The sequence below is a fragment of the Medicago sativa genome, chromosome 3 (genome assembly GCF_051527215.1).
Source record: "Medicago sativa cultivar Bolivia chromosome 3, Bolivia_mono, whole genome shotgun sequence".
NCBI classification, from domain to species: Eukaryota; Viridiplantae; Streptophyta; class Magnoliopsida; order Fabales; family Fabaceae; genus Medicago; species Medicago sativa.
Window position 1 is genome coordinate 57,901,226 of NC_140751.1, and position 11,315 is coordinate 57,912,540.

At 36.4% G+C, this 11,315-nt stretch overlaps 1 long non-coding RNA gene across 1 annotated transcript; it reads left to right on the forward strand.

Moving 5' to 3' along the window:
* The first annotated feature begins 7,064 nt into the window (after window positions 1-7,064).
* Window positions 7,065-9,416, forward strand: LOC146938604 (uncharacterized). Its single transcript, XR_015031358.1, has 2 exons — window positions 7,065-7,476; window positions 9,220-9,416. It is a non-coding gene; the product is annotated as an uncharacterized LOC146938604 (long non-coding RNA).
* Window positions 9,417-11,315: the final 1,899 nt, after the last annotated feature.

Sequence of the window (11,315 nt, forward strand, 5' to 3'; positions counted from 1 at the left end):
GAGTAAAATCCGTAAATTAACAAGCAAATTCACTTTACCACCATTTTGGCCGTTTTTGAAATTTCTAAAATCAACCATGGAAGTCGTAGATATGCGCGTTAGATTTCCTAGGAACTATTACATGCTTCGATTCGATAAGGCTAGGCCACTTTATGACCTTTTTAGTGAAAGAAAAAGGGTTAAAAACGAGTAAAATTCGTAAATTTAAAAGGAAATTAACGTAACCCCCATTTTAGCCGTTTTTGAAAATTCTAAAATCGACCGTGGATGTCCTAGATATGCTTGTTATATTTCCTAGGAACTATTACATTCTTCGATTCGATAAGACTAGGCCACTTTATGCCTTTTTTAGTGAAAGAAAAAGGGTCAAAAACGAGTAAAATCCGTAAATTAACAAGGAAATTAACTTAACCCCCATTTTAGCCGTTTTTTAAAATTCTAATATAAGCCATGGAAGTCGTATATATGCTTGCTAGAATTCCTAGGAACTATTACATGGTTCAATTCGATAAGGCTAGGCCACGTTATGCCCTTTTTAGTGAAAGAAAAAGGATCAAAATCGAGTAAAATCCGTAAATTAACAAGGAAATTCACCTTACCACCATTTTGGCCTTTTTGAAATTTCTAAAATCAACCATGGAAGTCGTAGATATGCTCGTTAGATTTCCTAGGAACTATTACATGCTTCGGTTCGATAAGGCTAGGCCACTTTATGCCCTTTTTAGTGAAAGAAAACGGATCAAAAACGAGTAAAATCCGTAAATTAACAAGGAAATTCACTTTACCACCATTTTTGGCCGTTTTTGAAATTTCTAAAATCAACCATGGAAGTCGTAGATATGCTCGTTAGATTTCCTAGGAACTATTACATGCTTCGATTCGATAAAGCTAGGCCACTTTATGCCCTTTTTTGTGAAAGAAAAAGGGTCAAAAACGAGTAAAATCCGTAAATTAACAAGGAAATTCACTTTACCACCATTTTGGCCGTTTTTGAAATTTCTAAAATCAACCATGGAAGTCGTAGATATGCTCGTTAGATTCCCTAGGAACTATTACATGCTTTGATTCGATAAGGCTAGGCTACTTTATGCCCTTTTTATTGAAAGAAAAAGGGTCAAAAACGAGTAAAATCCGTAATTTAACAAGGAAATTCACTTTACCACCATTTTGGCCGTTTTTGAAATTTCTAAAATCAACCATGGAAGTCGTAGATTTGCTCGTTAGATTTCCTAGGAACTATTACATGCTTCGATTCGATAAGGCTAGGCCACTTTATGACCTTTTTAGTGAAAGAAAAAGGGTTAAAAACGAGTAAAATTCGTAAATTTACAAGGAAATTAACTTAACCCCCATTTTGGCCGTTTTTGAAAATTCTAAAATCGACCGTGGATGTCGTAGATATGCTTGTTATATTTCCTAGGAACTATTACATTGTTCGATTCGATAAGACTAGGCCACTTTATGCCTTTTTTAGTGAAAGAAAAAGGGTCAAAAACAAGTAAAATCCGTAAATTAACAAGGAAATTAACTTAACCCCCATTTTAGCCGTTTTTTAAAATTCTAATATAAACCATGGAAGTCGTAAATATGCTTGCTAGAATTCCTAGGAACTATTACATGGTTCGATTCAATAAGGCTAGGCCACGTTATGCCCTTTTTAGTGAAAGAAAAAGGGTCAAAAACGAGTAAAATCCGTAATTTAACAAGGAAATTCACTTTACCACCATTTTGGCCGTTTTTGAAATTTCTAAAATCAACCATGGAAGTCGTAGATATGCTCGTTAGATTTCCTAGGAACTATTACATGCTTCGATTCGATAAGGCTAGGCCACTTTATGTCCTTTTTGGTGAAAGAAATAGGGGTCAAAAACGAGTAAAATCCGTAAATTAACAAGTAAATTTACTTTACCACCATTTTGGCCGTTTTTGAAATTTCTAAAATCAACCATGGAAGTGGTAGATATGCGCGTTAGATTTTCTAGGAACTATTACATGCTTCGATTCGATAAGGCTAGGCCACTTTATGTCCTTTTTAGTGAAAGAAATAGGGGTCAAAAACGAGTAAAATTCGTAATTTAACAAGGAAATTCAATTTACCACCATTTTGGCCGTTTTTGAAATTTCTAAAATCAACCATGGAAGTCGTAGATATGCTCGTTAGATTTCCTAGGAACTATTACATGCTTCGATTCGATAAGGCTAGGCCACTTTATGCCCTTTTTATTGAAAGAAAAAGGGTCAAAAACGAGTAAAATCCGTAATTTAACAAGGAAATTCACTTTACCACCATTTTGGCCGTTTTTGAAATTTCTAAAATCAACCATGGAAGTCGTAGATATGCTCGTTAGATTTCCTAGGAACTATTACATGCTTCGATTCGATAAGGCTAGGCCACTTTATGTCCTTTTTAGTGAAAGAAATAGGGGTCAAAAACGAGTAAAATCCGTAAATTAACAAGTAAATTTACTTTACCACCATTTTGGCCGTTTTTGAAATTTCTAAAATCAACCATGGAAGTGGTAGATATGCGCGTTAGATTTTCTGAAACTATTACATGCTTCGATTCGATAAGGCTAGGCCACTTTATGTCCTTTTTAGTGAAAGAAATAGGGGTCAAAAACGAGTAAAATTCGTAATTTAACAAGGAAATTCAATTTACCACCATTTTGGCCGTTTTTGAAATTTCTAAAATCAACCATGGAAGTCGTAGATATGCTCGTTAGATTTCCTAGGAACTATTACATGCTTCGATTCGATAAAGCTAGGCCACTTTATGCCCTTTTTATTGAAAGAAAAAGGGTCAAAAACGAGTAAAATCCGTGATTTTACAAGGAAATTCACTTTACCACCATTTTGGCCGTTTTTGAAATTTCTAAAATCAACCATGGAAGTCGTAGATATGCTCGTTAGATTTCCTAGGAACTATTACATGCTTTGATTCGATAAGGCTAGGCCACTTTATGCCCTTTTTAGTGAAATAAAAAGGGTCAAAAACGAGTAAAATCCGTAAATTAACAAGCAAATTCACTTTACCACCATTTTGGCCGTTTTTGAAATTTCTAAAATCAACCATGGAAGTCGTAGATATGCGCGTTAGATTTCCTAGGAACTATTACATGCTTCGATTCGATAAGGCTAGGCCACTTTATGACCTTTTTAGTGAAAGAAAAAGGGTTAAAAACGAGTAAAATTCGTAAATTTAAAAGGAAATTAACGTAACCCCCATTTTAGCCATTTTTGAAAATTCTAAAATCGACCGTGGATGTCCTAGATATGCTTGTTATATTTCCTAGGAACTATTACATTCTTCGATTCGATAAGACTAGGCCACTTTATGCCTTTTTTAGTGAAAGAAAAAGGGTCAAAAACGAGTAAAATCCGTAAATTAACAAGGAAATTAACTTAACCCCCATTTTAGCCGTTTTTTAAAATTCTAATATAAGCCATGGAAGTCGTATATATGCTTGCTAGAATTCCTAGGAACTATTACATGGTTCAATTCGATAAGGCTAGGCCACGTTATGCCCTTTTTAGTGAAAGAAAAAGGATCAAAATCGAGTAAAATCCGTAAATTAACAAGGAAATTCACCTTACCACCATTTTGGCCTTTTTGAAATTTCTAAAATCAACCATGGAAGTCGTAGATATGCTCGTTAGATTTCCTAGGAACTATTACATGCTTCGGTTCGATAAGGCTAGGCCACTTTATGCCCTTTTTAGTGAAAGAAAACGGATCAAAAACGAGTAAAATCCGTAAATTAACAAGGAAATTCACTTTACCACCATTTTTGGCCGTTTTTGAAATTTCTAAAATCAACCATGGAAGTCGTAGATATGCTCGTTAGATTTCCTAGGAACTATTACATGCTTCGATTCGATAAAGCTAGGCCACTTTATGCCCTTTTTTGTGAAAGAAAAAGGGTCAAAAACGAGTAAAATCCGTAAATTAACAAGGAAATTCACTTTACCACCATTTTGGCCGTTTTTGAAATTTCTAAAATCAACCATGGAAGTCGTAGATATGCTCGTTAGATTCCCTAGGAACTATTACATGCTTTGATTCGATAAGGCTAGGCTACTTTATGCCCTTTTTATTGAAAGAAAAAGGGTCAAAAACGAGTAAAATCCGTAATTTAACAAGGAAATTCACTTTACCACCATTTTGGCCGTTTTTGAAATTTCTAAAATCAACCATGAAAGTCGTAGATTTGCTCGTTAGATTTCCTAGGAACTATTACATGCTTCGATTCGATAAGGCTAGGCCACTTTATGACCTTTTTAGTGAAAGAAAAATGGTTAAAAACGAGTAAAATTCGTAAATTTACAAGGAAATTAACTTAACCCCCATTTTGGCCGTTTTTGAAAATTCTAAAATCGACCGTGGATGTCGTAGATATGCTTGTTATATTTCCTAGGAACTATTACATTGTTCGATTCGATAAGACTAGGCCACTTTATGCCTTTTTTAGTGAAAGAAAAAGGGTCAAAAACAAGTAAAATCCGTAAATTAACAAGGAAATTAACTTAACCCCCATTTTAGCCGTTTTTTAAAATTCTAATATAAACCATGGAAGTCGTAAATATGCTTGCTAGAATTCCTAGGAACTATTACATGGTTCGATTCAATAAGGCTAGGCCACGTTATGCCCTTTTTAGTGAAAGAAAAAGGGTCAAAAACGAGTAAAATCCGTAATTTAACAAGGAAATTCACTTTACCACCATTTTGGCCTTTTTTGAAATTTCTAAAATCAACCATGGAAGTCGTAGATATGCTCGTTAGATTTCCTAGGAACTATTACATGCTTCGATTCGATAAGGCTAGGCCACTTTATGCCCTTTTTATTGAGAGAAAAAGGGTCAAAAACGAGTAAAATCCGTAATTTAACAAGGAAATTCACTTTACCACCATTTTGGCCGTTTTTGAAATTTCTTAAATCAACCATGGAAGTCGTAGATATGCTCGTTAGATTTCCTAGGAACTATTACATGCTTCGATTCGATAAGGCTAGGCCACTTTATGCCCTTTTTATTGAAAGACAAAGGGTCAAAAACGAGTAAAATCCGTAAATTAACAAGTAAATTTACTTTACCACCATTTTGGCCGTTTTTGAAATTTCTAAAATCAACCATGGAAGTGGTAGATATGCGCGTTAGATTTTCTAGGAACTATTACATGCTTCGATTCGATAAGGCTAGGCCACTTTATGTCCTTTTTAGTGAAAGAAATAGGGGTCAAAAACGAGTAAAATTCGTAATTTAACAAGGAAATTCAATTTACCACCATTTTGGCCGTTTTTGAAATTTCTAAAATCAACCATGGAAGTCGTAGATATGCTCGTTAGATTTCCTAGGAACTATTACATGCTTCGATTCGATAAAGCTAGGCCACTTTATGCCCTTTTTTGTGAAAGAAAAAGGGTCAAAAACGAGTAAAATCCGTAAATTAACCAGGAAATTCACTTTACCACCATTTTGGCCATTTTCGAAATTTCTAAAATCAACAATGGAAGTCGTAGATATGCTCGTTAGATTTCCTAGGAACTATTACATGCTTCGACTCGATAAAGCTAGGCCACTTTATGCCCTTTTTAGTGAAAGAAAAAGGGTCAAAAACGAGTAAAATCTGTAAATTAACAAGGAAATTCACTTTACCATCATTTTGGCCGTTTTTGAAATTTCTAAAATCAACCATGGAAGTCGTAGATATGCTCGTTAGATTTCCTAGGAACTATTACATGCTTCGATTCGATAAGGCTAGGCCACTTTATGCCCTTTTTATTGAAAGAAAAAGGGTCAAAAACGAGTAAAATCCGTGATTTAACAAGGAAATTCACTTTACCACCATTTTGGCCGTTTTTGAAATTTCTAAAATCAACCATGGAAGTCGTAGATATGCTCGTTAGATTTCCTAGGAACTATTACATGCTTTGATTCGATAAGGCTAGGCCACTTTATGCCCTTTTTAGTGAAATAAAAAGGGTCAAAAACGAGTAAAATCCGTAAATTAACAAGCAAATTCACTTTACCACCATTTTGGCCGTTTTTGAAATTTCTAAAATCAACCATGGAAGTCGTAGATATGCGCGTTAGATTTCCTAGGAACTATTACATGCTTCGATTCGATAAGGCTAGGCCACTTTATGACCTTTTTAGTGAAAGAAAAAGGGTTAAAAACGAGTAAAATTCGTAAATTTAAAAGGAAATTAACGTAACCCCCATTTTAGCCGTTTTTGAAAATTCTAAAATCGACCGTGGATGTCCTAGATATGCTTGTTATATTTCCTAGGAACTATTACATTCTTCGAATCGATAAGACTAGGCCACTTTATGCCTTTTTTAGTGAAAGAAAAAGGGTCAAAAACGAGTAAAATCCGTAAATTAACAAGGAAATTAACTTAACCCCCATTTTAGCCGTTTTTTAAAATTCTAATATAAGCCATGGAAGTCGTATATATGCTTGCTAGAATTCCTAGGAACTATTACATGGTTCAATTCGATAAGGCTAGGCCACGTTATGCCCTTTTTAGTGAAAGAAAAAGGATCAAAATCGAGTAAAATCCGTAAATTAACAAGGAAATTCACCTTACCACCATTTTGGCCTTTTTGAAATTTCTAAAATCAACCATGGAAGTCGTAGATATGCTCGTTAGATTTCCTAGGAACTATTACATGATTCGGTTCGATAAGGCTAGGCCACTTTATGCCCTTTTTAGTGAAAGAAAACGGATCAAAAACGAGTAAAATCCGTAAATTAACAAGGAAATTCACTTTACCACCATTTTTGGCCGTTTTTGAAATTTCTAAAATCAACCATGGAAGTCGTAGATATGCTCGTTAGATTTCCTAGGAACTTGTAACATCCCACTCGTCAGCTAATGGAAATTTTACCTGCTAAGTGTATCAGAGGAATGATGTTCATGGAAAGTAAGTTAATGGAAATATTTTATGATATGTCAGTTTAATACGAGTTAAGTATCAGAGACGGATGTAGCACGTTTGAGGCAAGGGCAATTTGGTAATTGTGCGGGAAAGGATATTTATTTGGAAAGGCACCAAAATATCTTATTTTCCAATCTTCTTTCTCTCTCTTATGCCAAAGACTTTCTTCTCTCCTTCCCTCTTCTCTCTCACGCCCCCTTTCTTCTTCTTTTCATCAATCTTTTGCAAATCTTCTTCCTCAATTAGCAAGGCTCTAATCCTTGTTCTTTCAAGATAACATGGTCATGTGAAAGCTTGGTTTGGCTTAGGGTTTGGAAGATTGGTTGAATTAATAAGTTAGGGTTTTGGTGAGGAAGCTTTGGGTTGGAACAAAATGATCAAGCAAGGATCATGAAGCTTTATATTGCAAGGAAACAAAGAGATAGATGGAAGAAGTGGGATTGATGAGCTTAAGCCATGGTTTTGTGTTGAATCAAGAACTAGGGAGTTGTCATGCTTGGCCTTGGAGGCTTTGGGAATCAAGTGCAAACAATTGAGGTGAGTTCCATAGATAGATTACCCACCTTTGGGATTGATTAATCTTGTAGAAAAATCATGATTTATGCTAAGTATAGTTTTTATGTAACTTTAGTACCCCAAGCCAATCCTAGGTGATTATAGGTTAAAATTGCCATGATATATGTTTAAATAAGTCTATATATGTTGTTGGATGTATTTGGTGCATTACAGGGTCGAATTGGACGAGTTTTGGGTCGAAAATGGCGAAAACCCGCGGCCGGAACACGCGAAAACGCAGAATTCGCAGCGCTGCGCCTGTACAAGGGCGCTAGGCGCCCACACACAGGGAGCCAGCGCTAGGCGCCCCACTCCTGGCGCCAGGCGCCCCAGACAGGACAACCTCCGCGTTGTTCTGCGTTCGGGTGCTTGGGGGCAGTCGCGTGGGGGTCCGTAGCGATCGTTTCGAAGTGTTCTTTGACTGTTTTCACTTATTTTTCTACTGGAACAAACTTAGCTTTGTCAAATCATAAGATTTATAAACGGCTTGGAATTGGGTTTTCGGCACTTTCGGTCTTTAGAAATTATTGAAAATTGCACACATCATCCAATGATCCTTGCATCGATAATCGTGGCAATCTTAGCATGTATTACAAGGATGGCTCAAGAGAGTTTAAGCATGATGGGGTAGCAATGAACTAAGAAAGGGAATGAACATAGAGCCTCGGCTTAGCTAGTCGAGAAATAGAAAGATAGCATGAATGATAAGTATGACAAGTATAGGATATGTTTCCCCGAATGATAAGACGCGGAGTGTATTCTCTTCGCATATGATCAAGTATGCCTTAGCAAGTATGAGTTACCGACAATCGGATCGATCAAGGTTCCGAGGTAAACATGTATGTATGATTATGTCTAACTTATATGCACGACAAGACCATGATTAATATGTGTAGGTGGCATGTCTCTTGTTATCCACATCAGGGGGATGCAAGGGGTTCTCGTAATGAGAACGATTCAAGCCGTAAGGGACCCGCATGTCACTGAGTAACAAGACGTAGGTGTTCGTGTCTCTTGTTATCCACGCCAGGGGGATACGGGAGGTTCTCGACCTAAGGGGAACGGTTTAAGCCGCAAGGGACCCGCACGACACTGAGGGAGTCCGATGTACGTACATCGGTCATGTATGGGATTGATCTCGGGGTTACTCCACCCGGGACTATCCGTAAAATGAATCAAGATAATAACTGTTTGTTCAACGCTAACCAATTAATGAACTTAGACACGATTATGTTTATTATGATTATGATTATGTTATGTTTATGCTCATGATCGAGCCCATGTATGATTATGTTTAAGAACAATAATAAGAGCATGATATGTTATTAGACGGGAGCTAGATATGTATAGGACAAGTAAAGAAAGCTATGCCGTGACGACCTTAGGTTTCCTTAATCGTCCGGTTTAGAATCATGTCATGAATATGCTATGTTATTTATGTTTAGGCCTTGTTACGTATAGCGTACACTTGGCAATGCGGTTTAGGTTCCCTCAACCGCCATGACATGTATAGATGAGAAGCCTATAACAAGTAAGATATGACTATGACGGCTCTAGTATGCACTACCGTCTAAGTTTGCAAGTCCCCACACACGTATAGTCAACCGTCAGGTTGTAATGTAGACACGTGGTGACCGTAGGTTTTCCCTTGAGGTTACCTATAGCCTAGGAATTAGGGGAACTCACTGAGACATTATGTCTCATCCCAATCCTTATTTGTTTCAGATAAGCAGGATGTTTATGCGTGTTCGAAGCAGGATGGATATTACTTCAGGGGTTCGTTCGTAAAGCTGCAGGACGTTATGGATATCAAGGATGTATTTTATGTATGGATGAGTTGTGTTGTATTATTATTTATATGAACGTAACTTGATGTAAATATTATTCATTCGAAGTTTTTAATTGTTGTATATTTTAATGTATCCAGTACTAATATTAACGCACGTGCCAGACTTTCTAGATACGTCTGGTATGGGTGTTACAATTGGTATCAGAGCAGGTCGATTCAGATCGTGCCTTGGGTCATTAAATTACAACTAACGTAGTGGGACCATTGGGTTCCAGGTAAAAGTTCTAATTGTTGTTGTTAGTTGAGTCTGATCAACTCAATTTAGCATTCGACGATTGGAATGGATGCCTGAGAGCTGAATAGGACCCAGGAGGAACGAAGTATGTGATGGAGATGCACTGGAAAGTGTGAACTCGGATAAATATTAGCAAGAGTTTGATCGTGCCAAAAGGTGGTCGGTGAACTAAGCAAGCACAAGTGTGAATCCTCCGGGAATGTAAGGCATGATAAGAAAGAACGCTCCGACAAATTCGAGTATGATGTTAGTGATACTTTAAGTATCCGTAAGTGAAGAAGTTGGATATATATATATATATATATATATATATATATATATATATATATATATATTCTGGAACGTAAGTGTGAGACTACAATTGAAGGATAAGTCGACACATGTTGATGGAATTAGTAAGCTCTCAGGGATTGAGATATGAGAACAAAGATTTATATGTTCAGCGAGAATAAGGTTCTAATAGTGAATGAAGTTGAGCACATGTATGTTGGATGGAGTTGAAGTCTTATGTGGAATTTTTATGTCAAGTGATATGATGAACAAGACAATGGTTCCTAATGTGCCGTGAATTGAATTGATTGGTGTTAATGCTTGTCGTGCAACAGTTATGAAATTATTTTTTTTTATGATGACCAGAATGAATGATGTGCATCAGATTACTTGAGAAAATGAGATTTTTATGTGAAGTATGTTTTCTTGAAAACTAATTTTTAGAAAATACGCCAATAGCGAAAATTTCGCTAATAGCGAAATTACTCCAGAGGATTTCGCTAATAGCGAAACTGGGGCGAAAATTTTCAGTTTTTCCAAAAACTGTCATTTTGTCTCTAGGGCCTTAGTAGCTATTGGGGGTTGTTTTTACAATCTTTTAGGTAACCAACACTCTCTATAACATCAAGTATCGAATGCACATCACATCCTATGATTTCTAAGGAAGAAAATGCATGGACAACTATTAACGGAACCAATCCGGTTCAAGGTAACATTAGAAGTTAACGTGGCAGGAGCTGGCGAAGAACTTGGGTCAAGAGTTTTAAGGTTTGACTTATGGAACGGATTAAGTGGATGCAAAGACATGAGATGGAAAGTAAAGTGGTAGAGAATTATACGAATGTCACAAGATTTTCAGGTTTTATGAAGTCATGAGTACCCCCGGATCTATGTTTTGCTTAATTGAATTGCTAAAGCCCGTTAAATGTTGAATTCAAAAGTTTACAAGATTTTAGAAAGGTAGACACATATGGGTGATTGGAGTTGATGTTTATAGATTTTAAAATGGAATTTTGTAGGTACCGGTTGTTACGACTCACGTAGAGTGGGCTAAACTCACGAGAACTAAAGTTAGATGACACAGTTGTGTTGTCAACTTATTCCGTGATTTTAGAGCAACGACTGGGGCCAAACTTATTACGTTTTTATATAAAGAGATATTGTCAACGCCAATGACCCGTGTGTTGTATTATAATGTTTTCTTAAAGAAAGAAATTAACGAGCAAGCATCCGTTGATTACGCAAAACATAGTATACGAGAATACAGGGATGCAATGAAGCAAGATCAAGAAAAGCATGTATAATTTATGATGAGTCTTCCATGGGAAATTCGAGATTGCTCGGAGACAAGTTTAAAGTACGATGAGTATATGTCATAAGGTAAACTCAACTAAGGAGAAAGTAGGGTTTATCCTCAAGTAAAGTATTATGGTGATGTGACAAGTCTACCGTGAGATTCAACCTTAT